At 29.9% G+C, this 19,102-nt stretch overlaps 1 protein-coding gene across 1 annotated transcript in view; it reads left to right on the forward strand.

Moving 5' to 3' along the window:
* Positions 1-3,329: 3,329 nt before the first annotated feature.
* The window catches only part of LOC119668947, a 34,028-nt gene continuing 18,255 nt past the window's right edge, over positions 3,330-19,102 (forward strand). Inside the window, exons 1-2 of the mRNA XM_038078637.1 lie at positions 3,330-3,413; positions 12,643-12,673. The gene's annotated coding sequence lies outside the window, so the exon portion shown is untranslated. The remainder of the gene's footprint in view (positions 3,414-12,642; positions 12,674-19,102) is intronic.

Genomic DNA, 19,102 nt, shown 5'->3' on the forward strand with positions numbered 1-19,102 from the left:
CACTCTTTCTTTAAACAATTAATAAAAATATTTTATGTGAAATTTTTTTTGCACTGAAGTAATAACATTGTTTCACAATAAAAGGCTTTTTCTTTTGTAAGCATGTCGCAAAAGAACAAATAAAATAAGCACTACTTTTGATGGCAACGCTTAACAAAATGGAATTTATATTAGGCCTTTTAACAGTAAATAATAAATAGAAAAAGTAACGTATTTGTTACGAACAATGACGACACAAAATACGAAGAATTAACGAAATCATTCGTTGACATTTAACTGGAAATTTCGCATCTATTTCCAAAAATCGTTTACAATAGACGAATTTTTAGTCTTGGCAACCATGCGATTTGAGTTGTTTATTAGTTAAGCGATTTCAAAAAGGTTGGACTAAATAAGCCAGCAATGTCGTTATTTCATACATTATTTTTAAAATAAGCAGTTATTCTTTTGTGAAATGCTTACAAAAGAAGAAGCCTAAAGTTGTAATGTTTTTATTGCAATTATTCTTATATTAAACTATCACAAAAAATTATACAGCAATTGTTTCAAACCAATTGACACGGCATCTGTTTAAAGCATTTATATATGAGAATATCAAGGATCGAACCGTCTAAATAAAAGGAGAAGATCATAGCTAACCTACCTTGTCAGTGAGAGATTGCTTTCATATGAATATTCTAATCTGCACTAATAATTATATAAATAGAATTGAGACATAAGCCATCAATTTTTATAATACTAACTACTAGTTGTGCATCTATTATTTTCTCTTATCTATTATAATAATTATTTTTACACTATTTATATTAGAAAATATAAATGCATTAAAATCGTTGCTAAACTTATAGCCTTGATGTACTTCTGCTGAACTATTGATAACCGAGGCATGCACGTAATAATGTCGCGTCTATATCTCTAAGGTTCACTTTCAATTACACTTTTAAGTTGCGAATTTATTAAACTAAGCATTTACTTTGAGTTGACAAGTAAAGGCTACAACGTAGCAACTGATAACATCTCCATGACGATAATGGCTGGGTTCACGACCTATGCAAATTGTCTTTGAATAAAATTAAAAATCACTTCAAACACTTGTAATTACTTGCAATTAGAAAGGCACCATTCAATACTTTTCTTTATTAGAAAAATTAAAATGCAAAATTTATTTGTTCATTTAAATAATTTACAATTTTTTTATTATCAAATGACAATTGCTGAAAAATAGTTGAAAATAAAAATTTCATATTCTATGGATCACTATACAGAAATCAGCCTAAACATTTCCTAGTATTAGTTCACCGAACCTCAACAAATGGTTATTGCGATTACTATACACCATGATTTCCCTGATCAGACAAAAACTCTTCACATTAGTCAGCAAACCATTGAATTTTTAAGTATAATACATCGATTCCCTTTTTTTTAGTTAGTGGGAAGCTTTGAAAACCGCAGTATATGAGTTGAACTCACTAAATGCACCTCTGGGGAATGTAAATCACAAAAATTTTAGTCATTGAACCGAAAAAGTCAAAAGCTGAAACCCCATTCCAGTAATCAGGAATCCTATGTATTTAAACAATAAATATATCTAAACCAAAGTTGGAAACAAGTGTAGTGAGGAAGTGAGGATGTTCCAGGTATGTAGTAATTACTAACTAAGAGTAAACTCTATGCAAGGTTTTGTTATAACCACCATGTAAATAATTGCATGAAATCAATTTAAATGGCAACAACCTAAAAATATATTTCAATAAATCATTGACATGAAATCGTCGGACAAAATTTCATTCAAATACTACATATATGTGTGTGTCATAATTATCGTGTTACCACCAATCGATTTCTAAATTATAACCAAGGACATAAATTCATACTGGACTATAGTGCGTTAGAAATTATACTATTACGAATAAAATATCGCGGAGTTCCATCTATTTGTCAATATATGATCTGAAACTCCAACGCTATTTCTATATCCATCCTTTGCATTTAAATCTACCAATTTATTTAAATTGACAGATAATGTTCCAAATTTAGTTAGATATGCTTAAATAATTTTTACTATTTTTGGAGAACCCTAGTAGACGTCACAGTTTTTCACATTATTAAAATATTCCAAAATAAGATTAAAATTTTTCTAACCTATATTCATCGAAAGTTCTTCAGTTCATAATGTTTTCAGGATATGAATGACACTATTTGTCTTCTTGCATGTATACACAATTCATGTAATATTATAAATAAATGGTTTTCGTTGAAAATATTTACAGAAATTGAAACTGTAAGGGATCCATTTAAACTATTTGAATAAAGTTGCAGTTTTGACAGTTGCAACTTTGACAGTTTTGTTCCATTTTGCATGGAAATTTTATTCATTCCTCCAAACTATTCTCAATAGATGAATATTGTGTTATACAATACTATACTACTGTGAATTGTCCAAATTGATAATTACTTGATTCTAATTACTTGATTTTTTTGATAGTAATGGCGTTTTCGATTGGTAAGTCTGGATTCAATTTAGATTTACTCCAGATCTGTCAAATTTTGTTGTCCAATTAAATATTTTTAAAGTAATATTGTGTTAGTAAATATTTATATATTTAATAATACATATATATCGAATCAAATCACAACTTATTTGTCATCATATAAAAAAAACTCTTAATTTCAATGTAATCTTGCCACTCTGGCAAAATATCTAGAATGTTATAAATTAATCTCAAGTGTTATACATTATTCTCGAGTGTTATACAGATTTACCAATCGAAAATGAAAATTGCACTAAAAGTGAATCTTGATTAAAAAAGTTACTCCAGATTTATCAAACGAAAACGCCATAAGATTCAATCCCAACTTCGTATGCCAATATTTTTACACAAATGTTTTTAATTTCAACTTAACTTGCTATTAGAATTAACAATAAACCTAAATAACAGCTGATATTGAAAACCAAACTCTCGTATGAATACAGTAAGAATCATACTGGAAAATAATAATTTTGTATTATATGGATCGCTATGGTTTGATTAAAGACTTGTAATTATTGACGGTTTCTTCGAATATTTTATATTGTAGAACTTATGAAAATTCTTTTCATATAATTATCGCAAAGGACTTAGTGTCTGAGCTGTCAGTTTTATATTTTCTAACTTTCTTCTACTTCAGAATATTCAATTTATAGCTGAGATGTAATCAACAATAAATTTAAATATTTAAATAATTAAGTTTGTAATTGAAGCAATTTATTATCTTACTATAACTTATAATTGAATAATTTTTATTACAAAATCATTAATAATAAATATTTTAATAATAGAGTAATAATATTGTTACTCTATATGAGAAGTACAAAACCGATGGTTATAATACAGCTGAACCATAAAATGAAGGAACCCGTTGTGATATAAAAAGTAAGTCTTTGGGTTGTTCTTATACTTTTTAATTATCTTAAAAATATGATATTTCCGCTAATATCCATCAGTATTTTTACAATACATCAGATGTTTTATGTACTAAAAGTAATTATTAGTGCTATGTTGTAAATATTTTTAAGTGCCTATCTTGTACCTCCGTACGTTGTCCACGCAAATAACATTTTTCATTTAAAAAGAAATTGCAATTCAAATAAAAATAAATTAAACGATTCATGTCAGATCCACTAAGATCTTTTTAGTGTAAAGTAGCAATTTCAGTTATTAAATCAACATAAGAACTTTATAAATAAAAAAAAAAAACCTGGCTAAGAAATGATGTTATATGACATAAATTTTGATTTTAGCACATTTCATCAATTCGGACAGGATAAACATAAACACCGCCCAACAACTAAAAGATATACAATTTTAATACAAAAACTCCTGCTGATTGAAACTATTGACTGCGGGCACAACAGCACAACAGCTGAACAGCCGAACAGCAGAACTGCAACTACGCCAAGCGATATTCATTATCTTAAGAGATTTTACGAGCTAATCTTGATGATGCTCTGGCTACCTTCATTGCCACTGCTTTAGATTTTTATTGCCACCTCTGGACGTTTTGATGTGCTTGACACTGCAGGCCATACTCGTTATTTCCTCTTCATTAAAACGTCTGTGACATTGTGTTGGTATCTCCGATATGATCTCTGCATATACTCGTACTCGTATCTCGTATGTAAAAATGTCGTTAAACTACCAGTAAAATCTTAGCAAATACAATACTAATATTAGCAGCTGAAATTTGTTTGCTGGTAGGCATATCGCTGAGAAGTGATCATATCAACAACTGTGAAAATATGCGCTTGTTATCAAAGAAATATTAAGAACAAGAAAAAGGAAGATCAACATGAAATGTCTATGAAAATAAATACTGAAATCGTCATTGAAGTCATAAAAAGCAAATTATTTACTAAAAATTCTTCAAATATCGTTATTTGAGTTGTACAAACTAGTTACTATTGTCATAAACTTAAAATTAAAATGGTATTTAAGGATACACCTTAAGTGTTACACTTAAGTTTAGCCAGTAAATGTAAGAACACTTATAGCAAAATGTGATCCTTTTTGAACGATATTATCCATTTGCTATGCCTTGTATGCTATATACTATATACATCAAGAAAGTCACACTTAGGATCCGCCAGTTAATGGTAGACGAATCCAGCAAAATATTTTTATTTTAAAACATATCGTATATGCTATTTGACATGTCCATTGTGATATGAACAATTATTTTGAGCCTGGAGAATACGTTCCTCATATCATTTTGTATTGTTGATTGAAGATAGTGACACTTAGCACTGTTATTTGTGACTGTTTTTCTTTTTTTTGTTTTTTTCTTAACTTTTTTACTCTATGTTTTATCAACAAAAAATTTTCTTGAGCTCTGCAACACTTTAAAGTTTATGAAGAGTAAATATACTTCTTTTTGTAAAAGAAGATGCTACGAAAAAAGTTATTACATTCATTTTAGTTGCAATGTACAATTAGTATCACAAAATCATTATTAAGAGTATAAATAACCTCTATTTCTAACTCTTCTACCACTACTTTCTTGTTCTACATGGTTGCATTTTTCGCATTTTATATTTTCTCAAGATATATGTATATATGTGTCAGTTCAAACCAACTTTTGAATAAACGGAACGGCATACCACAGTCCTTAAATAAATGAATGTTACTAATAGCACATTCACACTGTCTTATTAAGCCCATTTTGTGCATTATATTCACTAATGAGGATGATTTACAATACAAAAATCTGTTATATAAATTAGCTCATTTACAATAAATCAGCTCATTTTGGACCAAAAATGTCAAGTGCTACCCTTAAAAATAAATTTCCCGCAAGAAAATGACCAATATTTGAAATATTTGTCATATATTTCATATGTAATATGTAAACAAAGGCACTGAATAAATAAATATTTAATAAAATCATTGGTTTTATTAATTAAATATGTAATTGATGTATAAAATGTATATCAGGAAGTTTATAGAAGTTTATTAAAGTTCTATCAGCTGCATAAATGAGCTCGTTATAATGTGAACGTTTTCTCATTAATATATATGATAAACTGCCTAAATGAGACAAAGTGAATATACCAGAAATTCTTTGATTGCAATATTTGTAGTTTACAGGTATAACGCAATTGAGGATAATATGCTAATAATTGTTTAGAACATATGATGCAGATAGAATATAATCCAATTTATAAACATTCGTTCTATACTCTTCAATGGAACGGAGTATAATATATGGACAATATATGGACATTTTCTTTAAATAATATTTATTGTGTCAATTTTAATCGAAAGAAATTGTAACACAGCTCTATTAAAGAAACGCTTACAGTCCCGATAACATGTAATTTGTATCAATTTATTTGCAATTTAAACTTCTATGCAACTGCAGCAATATTCAATTATACAAGAAAACACAGCCAACCGAATATGGAATGACATAAAATATTGTCCGTAACAAGTTTGTCGCACGATTGCATTCATTCACGCGAACAAATTATAATTGCCGGTAATTTCCTGCTTGTCAAACAACTGTGAATACATGGAAATGAGCGTAACTGCACGTAATGCCACAGAAAAGAAAAGCAATTGCACTTTTGTGCGCATATGGACGAGCGCACAATGCGACGACCAACACTGATGAGGACATCGGACAGCTCGAACCACAAATTTAACATCTCTGCTTTTATCTTTTAAGATCGTTCAACGACATTGCACAGAGGAAAATTAAAAAACTGAAAACAAAACAAAAACTTCATTAAACTTTGGCATCATCAACTTCACTTACAACAATTATGGAACAGATTTTAGTCGTAATACATACTATACATGTGAACGTACATATATATATTGAAATCTATTAAAACTGGTTTTAGTTTATTGCATATTATCCATGCGAAATTGAACGGAACTGTGCTTTTTTAGTAATACAACAAAGATTGAGCGTGGCTTATTAGCACTTGCTTCTAGCCATCACCTCTGCCTGAGATTGTGATAAGATGGTGCAAAAAAATTGTGACATTTAAAATATGCAAAAAATAACATTTAATATATTATATATAACATATATTATATATTTTTTTTATCTAATAGTATTGATGACGATTAAGTCACCGAAAACACGATAAGTGTTATAGGGTAGTAGAAATGTTACGAAAATAACATCACTTAACAAGAATCATTTCATCGCTTCGTTAACACTTCCATATCTCCTTTGAGGAATGATTCGTCGTTGGCCTTGAAAATGTCTCATTTTCGGCTATGACGAATTAAAACTTTTCCCCTGAAGCATTTGTTTGAGTTCTGTGAACAAGTAGTAATCGCTCGGGACTAAATCTGGCGAATACTATTTGTGCTAAACCGATTCAAAGTATGATTCGTACAATTTGATCATAGTACCTAACGACAACGGCGCATTGCCTTGATGCAAAAGAACTATTTTCTTCTTCATATGAACCTATTGTTTCCCGATTTTATCCTTTAAGTACACTAATTGGATCATGTAGCGATCGCTGCTAAAGGTCTGGCTTTTCTCAAGGTAGTCTATGAATGAAATTCCACACGCATCGCAAAGTATGACCCTTGCCAGCTATCTGTTGTGTTTTTGGTCGCTTAAAGCGAATGCTAATATATACCCAATACGAATATTAGCATTCAGCAATTCAATGAGAGTAAATTAATGTATATTTCAACAAGATTTTAGACTATATGACTTTGATTAGATAAGAAAAGAACTAATAATCTTCTAGGATTTAACATGCTCGGACATACTGTCCTTACTGGAGTACTAATAGAGTACTAGGCTATTATACTAATATTTTGGTGGTACCAACTAAGTAATAGTTGGCATGATGAAAAAGATTGAAATGTACAATTGTTTTACATGTTCTTGCACAGGACTATTGAAAAACGTGTCCAATATCTAGTACACCATTTTTTCGCCGGCCTGACGTAATTAGCGAAAGCAAACTTGATGTGAAGCTGTTTTGGAAGAAGTGTTTAATATAGCTCACTTCCTCCTGGCAATTTTAAGAGTATTACAATAACAACTGTTGTCTCCGAATAAGTTTGCTCCAATATTTGTTTTTAAAAAATAAATTGTTAGAACAATCTTAATAAATTAATGACTTATTTGTATAAGTTGTTGGTTTTTGTCATTAAACAAGAAATTTAAAAGTTTTTATTTCAAAAATAAAACAATGATTATCACTATTGAACTAAGTATAAGAAAATTTCGTTTTTTCAAAAACATTGAAAAAGCGTATATTTTTTATCTTTAATTTTTTCAGAAAAACCAATAAATTTCCTTCAATCCAGTTACAAATGTTGCAATTTGTTACGCTATATTTTATAGTCCAGCAAGTTCAAGAGCACATCAGAATCCAGTAGTAACCAGTAGATACAGTCAGCTGCACTCCTAACAATGCCTAAGCATAGTTCTGGGGCTCAGCTGCACAGAACGTTCATAAGTTACAAAGCAATTATTATCTCTGTTGCTATTGGTGAACTTTGAAGTTTATCTTACGTTACGTATTTTATATAATATTTCATTCGCAAAGAAAAAATTAGTGAGAAAATACTTAAGGAAATGTGTGTGCATCTGAAGAGCATTATGACTATTCCAGTAACAACAATTATCAGGATGATATTGTGCTTGAAACATCAATTATTTGTTGCTATTGTTGTTGTCGTTTTGTATTTGAGTAAAAAATTGAAAAAAATTTGTAGATTTGAAGATGAAACTGAAATTGAAACCGATTACAACACACTCGAAACGTTTTTAGCACGATCAACAATATTTACTGACAACGCAGATGGCTTCGGGTCACATTTTACTTATGTATCTTTATTGTTAGTTTCAACAATTGCCAATTCAGATTTGATGAAAGAGTAGAAAAAGGCGCGTCGATCAACACCGTAACCGCCGTCTTCAACCATCGCCAGCACCACCAACTGTAACTACAATCACAGCAGTGTTGCCACAAGCACAACTGCAAACATCGCTGCGAACCCAGAGTTTAGCGTAACAGCAATAAAGGCTCACATCGCCTTCATTAAAACAGCATAACAGCATAACAGCGTACAGCATAGCACAAGCAAATCGAAAATACCTGTGAGCAAGAAAGCACTTAAGTGACATTTACTCGCGTATTTTGAGACTAACATACCGCACAACTCAGCACTTGCACTCAAGTAACTATTTGCTCGCATCACAAAATAGCAAGGTGGCAAGGCGGCAAGGGGGTAAGGTGGTAAGGTGGCAAGGCGGCGGCATATGCAACTGAACAACGTAGTAGTACGCCGACCAAGTGCTTTTTATTATTTTTTGTTGGTTTTTTGTTTTTGCTTTTCGTTGTTTTTATTTAAATACTTTTATTTCTTTATGCACGTTGACGGTGATAATGGTTTAGTTGTCGTGTCGGTGGCGTTGGTGCGTGTTGATGATATTGTTGGTGCCGCTGCTGTTATTGATGTTGCTGCTGCTAACCGATATGTCGATTTGTATAGCCTGTGGCATATTTAGTTTTTTATTATTACTTCTTACTTCATATATTGATACGTTCGTATATGCTTTCGGTACTTGTGCATATACTTTACGACGCCTGGCTTTGCTGGTTCCCATGTCGGGCTATAATATTCAACGAGCCAGGCACTTTTCGCAATTTGTTGACAAAATGACAACCAATCGTGTCGTTCCCATGGTTTGAATTGGTTTCGCAACTCGTTTGGCGGCTGCGGCTGCGGCTTTCGGCTTGTTTTGGCCAAAGCACATTCGTAAACGTATAAGAGAATACAATAATGTACATGTGTGTGTAAGTTAAAAATTTTTAATTGCGTTCTTCATTCACATACATACGCGTACGCAAAAAGAAATGAAGTGGCATTGGAACGATTTTTACTGCAAATGGTGTTCGTCAAAATTATGGAAATGAGAGTGAAAAGTATTTATTTTAAATTAATTGTTTTTTTTTTATTTCGTGCAGTTTTTAGAGCTAAATCATCGACAAAAGCGTAATTAATTTATATTTTAATAATTTTAATACTTATTTTTAATATATATTTTAATAAATGTTTTTAGTTACAAAATAAACACTAAAAGTAACCTAAACACATTTCAAATATTTATGTATTTGAAAGGTATTTATATTCATTACAGCTCAGTTGAAACTTTAATTAAATTTGTGCATGATGTACTAATTATTACTATTATTGCATAAGTATTACTTTTTTAAAACGTCACTTAATTGGTAAAAAGAGTTTTGACAAAGGAATAGTTCATACAGGCAAGAGAAGAGGACATCAGAACCATTTAATGCTTGATTAGTATCACCAGCCGAATTAAGCCGAAGCTATATTGGATTGGCCCTCTGTCTGTTTGTGATTGAAACTTTCTGTGGAGACTTCACAAATTTAAACAGATCACATAAAGTGAAGGTGTTTTTTTTAGTTACGTACTTTATTTCTTTTCTAGAATATACAATTTTACTAATTTGTACGATCACTTTTCTAAAAATGGGTTGGCAAAATAGAAGGAGAATCTAATCCTCTTCAATTAGCTAAGAAAGCGATAATAATTTTACGTAATTGTGTATAAAAAGTTTATAAATGCAATTAAATGATCAATAAAAATGTTGAAAATATCACTAAATGTATCGCCTAAAAACTTGAGCCTGGTGGTAGACAAGTCTGGACATGGAAACAACAATGTCTTCTTCTCGAGTGTCCAGATATGTACTGCAAAAGATTTGATAGACAAGGCCAAATCTTTCAAGACTTTTCCGTTCTAGCGCTAAAGATTAGAACGGAGCTGTATTTATTAATTTCCCCTTGTCTTTTTTGACAGTTTATTCATTGTTATTAAAATTTCTTAAGAAAGTTGAATGCGACTTGACGTGAAAATATGACCTTTGACTCCAATTAGAAATATAATTTCTATTCTCTTGATAAACCGTCAAAACCGTCATTGATTGCTTGTTCAATTTGTTGACAATTAACAAATTAGAAACCTTCTCTGACAAAACTCAAACGTCCCGTCATACTTCAACAGTCAGTTAAGCTTTTCTCTAGGGTTGGCTTTTTTTTTGAAGTTGCTCAGGCTAAAATCACGAAATGTGGGTATAATCGCGAGAAGTAAAACTATTCTCAACACGAGCACTGAACACACACTTGCCATGTGCCTAAAAAAACCAATACATATATAAGCACACAGAACTAAAAACAGACTTAAAAGTAATACTGAATGAAGTTTTGCACGGCAACATGTGAGAAGAAGCAGGGAGGGACTCGGTTGAACTCAAACTACGAAAAGCAATAACAACAACAGAGTTCTTTCTTTGTATGAAAGAAATTAAACGTAAAAAGTCAACCCGGACGTCTTTGTCATATAACGACAGCCACGAACGACAAAACGACACGAAATCATTTTGCACGTCATTCAACGAAAGAAAACGTTGACTTTCCACTTGGGCAGACAAGCAACGCGCAATACAATTTTAACATGAACGACACAATAATAACAACTACAACATCAGCAGCAACAACAACAATAACAACTGGTAAAACACTTCCCACTGCTCAGCAGTAAAGGCAAAGGCACTGCTTGAATGCAATTTTCTACAAATGTGACACGAGGACGTATTCGAGTATCGAATCAAAGATTGATTTTGTGTTACTTTTATTACTTTTACTGAATTGTTGTTGGTGTTGTTATTGTTTTTATTATTGTTTACAGTACTTGTTGTGACTGCTACAGTAAACGTTTTGCATTCCTGTCATGCACCGTACACACATATACCTTGTTTGACATGAGGTACTGCAATCAAAAGACATTTTCATGTGCCCTCCTTGCGACACTCGACACTCGACAGTCGGCTTAACTGTAATGCCAAGAAATATTTCACTCAAATGATACTTGAAATTGCCAATATTATTTTTATTTAATTTCATTTGTGTGCTGTTATTTGCAATTCGCTACTCTTGCCCGCGCCTGTAGCACTGCATGCATACGTGTAGATCGTATTGATTACTTTGGGTAAATTTTATTGATATACCATAATGACAGGGTTGTCAATGTAAACCTGTATACTTACATATAAAACAAGAAATTATGCACTTTCAATTTATGAATTTTAATATTGAAAATTTCTAATATATGCTAAACATATATATTCGCAGGACACAATATGTGTTATTGTATATATATATATAGGGAATATAGTACATGGTTATTCGTTTTTAATTTAATTGTTTATTTAAATAGTAATATATATATTAAAAATGTTTAGTTCATAGCTGTATTTTCGGTAGTATTACGATAACTAGAGCTAATCGTATATATACGAGTATATCCGATATTAATGCTGTAAATAATTATTTGATCGATTAAACTCAATATTTACAAGAATACAGAATGTTGAACTAAAATCTAAAAAAAATTTGTCAAAATGTCCTCCTAAAAAAAGTTCATTCAAAAGCTATTAACCTTTTTGTTAGTTTATTAAAAGTTATTGCATGGACCTTAAAACCATGGTCCAGAAATGCCAGCTGAGAACCATTATAGATCATAATAGCCGTCCAAACATTGGTACTTGACATCTTCGTATGACTATCCTGTAACGTAAACTTAATCCATTCATTTGCTTAATTTAGACATTTTACTTAAAATTAAGTAAGATATGAAACCACATTTATGCAAGCACTAATGCTCTTTAACTCTAACGAACTCAGCTTTGTTTGAACATCAAAGGAATGTTGAACGTTCTAGAACTTGTAATGTACAACTTTATACTTGTCATCAATGTGTTCAACTAAATAGTTTTCGATTATGGCATGAACGTAGTTTAATTTAAACCATAATCTTCCGAAGACACAATTTTTTTGACCAATGCAATCTAGTCTGCAACATTGCCACATTCATTGTCTTGATTTTGGATTTAGTCACCTTAAAGTCTATCCTACAGTTACAATTAATCAATTTTTTTAATTAAATATTTTTAATGTGATTATGCCAAAAAAAATTATTTCGCGTAAAAACGAAACGCTAAACTATTTATTTAAAAAAAACTGACTTATTAAATTCTTTAGTAGTTTATTATTTATATTACATAGAATTAATAGTTTCTATTCTTATTTTCAGACTTTTACAACGAAAAAACATCGTCAAGAAGGTAAGACATATATATGCATATATGCAAATTTATAAGAACTTCATTATTAATATTATTACTTTCGTAATAATAATTGTTACCAAATTATCTACATGAATGTTATTTTTGTATCAAATTATTATAATTTCGGATCCGTGTCTATTTTACATATTAGAAAATTTTCAAAATTAATATTTAGAAATACTGGAACCAAAAGGTTGTCATTTTTTATCCATCCACCTCTACTCTGTAAACTAACTAACTTCTGAAATAATCTTATACAGTTTTAACTTAAAAATAATAATTTCTGTTGTTTGTTAAAAAACTTACTCTCATTTTCGAACATATGATTTTTCACTTAAATATTTTTATTATTATTATTAAAAAGGCATATGTTTAATGGTAATTATAATTATTTTTATACGTATTAGTGTGAAAAAAATTTATTAAAAGCAGTTAAAGACATACGATACATTGTGGATCGCAGCTCAAGACTTCACACTACTTTGTGCAAACAAATTACGGTAACCAGTTCCAAAAGGGGCCTTCCAACTCCTGCAGGCATTGAAGCGCGCATCCCAAGCCAGTTTCAAGTGGGAAAACACACGACTGATTCAACATAAGCGGCTTTGCTTTCCAGCGTAAAATTAATTCACTTCGGCACACTTACTTATTTCTTAATCAATGAATTGATAAATTAATTAAATGTAAACGAGAATCGCGCCACGTTACTCATTTTATAAACTTAAAAAAAAAGAAAATTTTTTAAATAAAATTAATGATCGGAATCGATCTTGCCAAATTATTCAAGTAACGAAAAACAGCAAAATTAAAAAAGTGAAACAAAAGTATTTAACACTTAAGCATGCGTAGAACCAACGAAGCGAGCAATTAACGAAAAATACCACGACAACGAGTATCGCAAACACAGCGAAAAAAAATTGCAAAACTTAACGAGAAAATTGTTCGATCTTTAAAAATTAATTTAGCTTTAATTCAATTAGCACTTTCCTTCTACGCAATATTATAAAGTGTTGGACCTATATATATATACCAATATATACCAGTAACGGAATGCTTTTTATTATGTATATTTTTCAGTTACATTTTAAGTATTACTTAAATTGTACACTTAAGGCAGTTACTAACATAAGCTCCTGTCAGGAGCAAAATACTGCTACATTATTCCAAATTTTGAATGATAGTATCTCAAAGATTTGTTTTGTTTTACTTATTTACATATGTACATCTTAAGTTAAAAAATTCCCGACTAAGATACCACGGAATGTTTATAATGAAATTTATATAACCTAAAATATAAACTAGATATATTAATTTATACAAAAAATTCTATTCAAAATATTAGACTGTTTTTGCTTGCTAATACTGTAAATAGTGGAATTATACCTTATTTTTAACTTAACCTTAACTTAACTATATCTTAGCATTTAAAGTTCTAACTACTACGGCTAACTACGATAAGTAAGTTTTTGGGCATTATGAAAGCCGATTTCCATCTTAAGTATGCTGAAAATGGAACACTTTTAATATTAGAAAATACTGTTCAAAGATATTCGAAATAATCAAACAGCTGATATGCTTAATACCTTTATTTGGTTTCATAGGGGTATGTTATGATTGTAGTCACATCACAGCAATTGTTATTGCTTTCAATGCAAAATGAAAATTTGACACTGACAACTCACTTCATTTTACATTGAAAGCAACAACAATTGCCGTGACGTGACTGCAATCATAACATGCCTCTTGCAAATACTCATAACAATAAATGCTTAGAAACAATTTGGTATTCGAACATACTCGAAGTGCTCGTTTATGCTCGAACTAAAGTACTCTAGTTCCTATAGTACTCTAAAGTACTCTAGATTATTTGCTTGAAGCTTTAAATTGCTTGAATAATATTTTAAGTTCTATTAATTAACTGCAAATAAATTTTTCTTATAATTATTTTCTTTAATTTATTTTTAAATTTCATTTCAATTCTTAAAATTTTCGAAAGGACTTGTACTTCACGTTTCTTACAAAGCTTATATTTAATATATATACATGTTTTTTTAGAATTAAGCAAACTAATAGACTACTATATGTATTTTAAATATATGGCCGCCGATCTGTTGTCATACTGAATTAATATTTGGTTGTATGAATATTTATATAAAGAAATATCACATTTAACTGAGGACAAACTCTCGATATGAGTCTTAACTTAGAGATTTCTTATTGTGGTTAATTCATAATTAATATTAATATAATTAATTAATTTTGTCCTCTCATCTAAAAGCAATATAGAAACTGATTGTACCCAGTCTATACTATCATGTTATGTATATCTGTATATAATTATAATATTTGATTATAATTATAACGTCCATTTCTTTCGTTTCTTTTCTATTAAATAAAATGTTAACAGGGAAATACTGAATATATTTAAATTATTTAAAGTAAGAATATATGAATGGTTTGTTCATTTTGAATCTATTCAAACCATAAAGTGTATTTCAATTTCTTTTAATTGACTGATAATTTCTCAACAAACTAACGCCAATTTTTATCATTTTTATTATTTTCTCACATACATATATGTTAATATGAGTATATGATATGTAAAGATGTGATTTGTACTAAAATCTTAAAGCACAATCGGACTACATTAGATTTTAAATCGCACATTTGGTTTTATTTGCCGTCGTAACGAAATAAAATTCAGTGGCATAAAAATTAACTGCCCATAATTTTTCTACTTCAAGGCAACCAACGTCCACCGGAGAAAACCATCTTCCATCCGTTTCGGCTGTCACGTCTAATATTATGTAAATCCATACTCGGCCACAATGTGAACCTGTTAAAATATTAATTTTTTATGTGTATTTATTGTTACTATTGTTAGCATGTCTCGTCTGAGTTCGTGGCAATAATTGTAGTTTTTTATTTATTGTCTTCCATCAAAACGAATTTGTTGCGGCTCATGATTTTCTGAACTATTGCCTTACTCAGCGCCGTGTTGTACTTTTTGCGTCTTCAAGTTCGGGACAGTCACGCGCTTCACCGGCTTCGGTCACTGTCAAATTGCATCACACCGAAAGGATTTCAACTGTTGGAAAAATAATTTAATTCGTGTGAATTTGTTACTGCGAATCTTAAATCCTATCAGCTTCTTCATTTGATTATTAATCATAAAAATAATCGAAGTGACAGTTGTTTTTCGCTCCTAAATGACATTTTTCTAATTCACTGCCTTTTGGGTTACTGATTTTCAATTTTAATCTTAATTATAAGATTTAACATAACCCAGAACATCTACAATAGTTGTGAATAACATTTGAATATGATACGAGTATAATTGGACACTGAAATGAAAATTTTCTTTATAAAAAAGTATGTTTTAGAAGTAACTACATAAAATATATAAAACTAATCATATTAACGATAAACTGTATTCTGTTAATGTTAATGTTAATTTTGTTATTAAATTAAATCCATATATACTTTATAAAAACTGCATGTATTTGTAAAAAAAATAAATATGGTTAGCAAAAAATTCAAAAAAAACTCGAACTTTTGTTGGTCAAAATTTCATGCAGCTTTGGCACATATGGCTTAGAAAGATGCGTAATCATTGCCTCTAATTTGACAGTTTCATTTTTCTAAGTCTTCCAATTGCAACCCAACTATTATATACGGACATATAAAACTAAACAATTTTTCTGAAGGCCACTAATGCCAAGTATTTGGTACTACTCGCAATAATGGTCATGGTCAGTCAGAAAATTCAATTAATTTAAAAATTAATTCAATACTAGAATAGTATCCCTTCCATCAGCGAAATAGTTTCTTTTGCTATAAGGCTTAGTTTAACGATCAAGTAGTGGTTCGATATATAGTTTTATAGCATTAATGATAAAGTACAATACGGCCAATTAGCTGTTACTTCAATGTTTTTAAACCTGAACCCTACAACTTTAATTTTTCTTAATATTTTTTGATATATAAGGTTATATCTCGAGATATATATGCACCCTCACTGTTTGTTTTCATGGCAATATCATTTTGATTTCTTTGCATAGACCAATAAGTTTAATTACTTCCACAAAAACTAAATCACCTGCAACAAATAACAATATCCAGGAGCCTAAGCCTCCGCTTAGAACTTTATTGACTATTATAATGATACGGCACTTCATACAGTCGGTAACAATTTTTTATAAAATTTATAAAAACTATTTTAAATTGATTTTAATGACAAAAATGTGTTTTCGTTTTCTTGTTTGCGCTTTTAAAAAAGTTTACTTTTAACTGACAAAAGACTTTTTGGTGAAGCATGAAACCAATTAACGCCAATACAATAAAATGTAAATTATTGGAAAATTTTCCTTTTTTCACAGCATTTGACAAAAGCAAATATTTTCCAAAAATTAAAAAAAAAACTTTAAATTAACGCAATTTGCTGTTGACATGTGTTTGATCAAAAGTATCTATGCAATCCAACCACTGCTAATGAAATTATTAAATATTTAAAGACCTTTAAAATGTGATTTTCTTGCTGCTTTTAAATCTGTTCTCATTCCTCGTGCGAGCAAATAAAACGACAAGAAATTATTTCAATATCGCAATGAGTTGTTAATAAATCTTAATAAATCCGCTTAAGCGTGCTAACCAAAATTTTATTGCCTTATTAGACTTAAGTAGTCAGCTTAAGTATGGCGCTCTACAGTCGCCATTGGATAGTCTTAAAGTAGTAATCCAATATTAACCACTATTAGTAATAATATTGTTTGTTAATAAATAATATGATATAGTATTCATTATATTTTTATTTATATTTAAAGTATATTTAAAGTAGGCACATATACATATATCTGTTAAATCGAATGTGGTTTAGATATAAAAATAATGTTATGTAACACACAGTCAAGTAGTCATGCAAACCGTTTGTAGCGTGCCTAAATCCAAATATTATTAAACAAGCTGATCCGTTTCTAATGTCGAAGTATTATAAACCAATCCGCACCACTGAATAAAACATTTGCTAATTTATAGATTTAAAACTCGTACGAAAAACTGTTGACTTTTTTTATCAAACTTTTTGTTAACAAATAAAATTTATTTGTTTATTTAGTATATTTTTGTTTTGATGTTAAGTGTAAAACACTGTCATTTGATATAAATTATTATTTACAGAAATTTTATGGCACGTAATTTCCTCTGCGATCTGCTCGACCCAATAAGTTCAAGTCAAGATCAGAAATAATTTTACAGCGCACATTTGTCAAGCAAATGAGTTCTCCAGACTGAAACTTTACGACTGCAGTATTTTTTAATAAGTTTTTATTATAATTACAATACTTGATTTTGGTTAATAAATAACAGTAAAGATATTAAAAAGTATCTAACCAATTAAATGGTAAGCATTATCACTAATAGATATTTCGGAAAAAATTCGAATTTTTGGCTTTTTTATCTATACCTATTTATATTATTTGATGTTCTTTATTTTATTACTATTTTAAAGACTAATGATTTCAAACAATTAGTCATAGGTAGTATCTGACAAAAATTAATTTCGCATTTGATTAATAACAATAGCGCAACCAAGATTTTAACAAGGGGACATACGGTTTCATAACGATTATACAGCTATACTATATAATTAAAACAAATGTGTATCCATATATACTTACATTTTCTATTTTTACATAGTTTATTTATATGTAACAGTGTAAAGGAAGATGAAGTAAAAGTTTTTAAATATTTTTGTACATAAAAATATTTACAGTAAAATAATATTTCACCAGAAGGGAGAGATAACTACCTTACACTGGGGGTCCCCGTGTGTCATTATTCTTCCATCATAAACTTTAATATTGTCTTTTTGCCTATACACCTGCGAGAGCAGGTGGAGACGGTGGACGGTTTCCAACTTACATTAATATAGCAAGAACTACAATATAAGTATAAATGACATTATAGGTACTAACGTCTACTCCCGTGATTTAATCATCTTTAGATGCTCTCATTCATACAATTTGGTTATAGGAGACATAAGCGACAGCATTTGAAGTTTTCAGATCAAAATTCTGATATCAGCTTTTGAAAAACTTCCGAAATTTTTAGGGTATTAGAAGGGTTGTTAATGTTCTAAATTTATTTCTAATACATCTTATCTACATACCTGATGTTACGGTTACCACTGCTATGCCAATAACGGCTAGCACCTAAAATATTATTTTCAACGTTACATTAGAAAACACGTAAATAATTTTAAATCACTTAATTCAGATGTGTAATAATCTAAGATGAAAAATTTTTTATCTAATAAGAATTTTGTTTGTAGTTTCGTTTCTGTATTGTTTATTAAATATTGTTGGTTTAGACCCATAAATATTAAACCCTTTAAGGAGTTCAACTATATTTTCTGTGTAATAACGAACA

Source organism: Teleopsis dalmanni, chromosome 1 (assembly GCF_002237135.1).
Source record: "Teleopsis dalmanni isolate 2A chromosome 1, ASM223713v2, whole genome shotgun sequence".
In the NCBI taxonomy this organism is placed as follows: domain Eukaryota; kingdom Metazoa; phylum Arthropoda; class Insecta; order Diptera; family Diopsidae; genus Teleopsis; species Teleopsis dalmanni.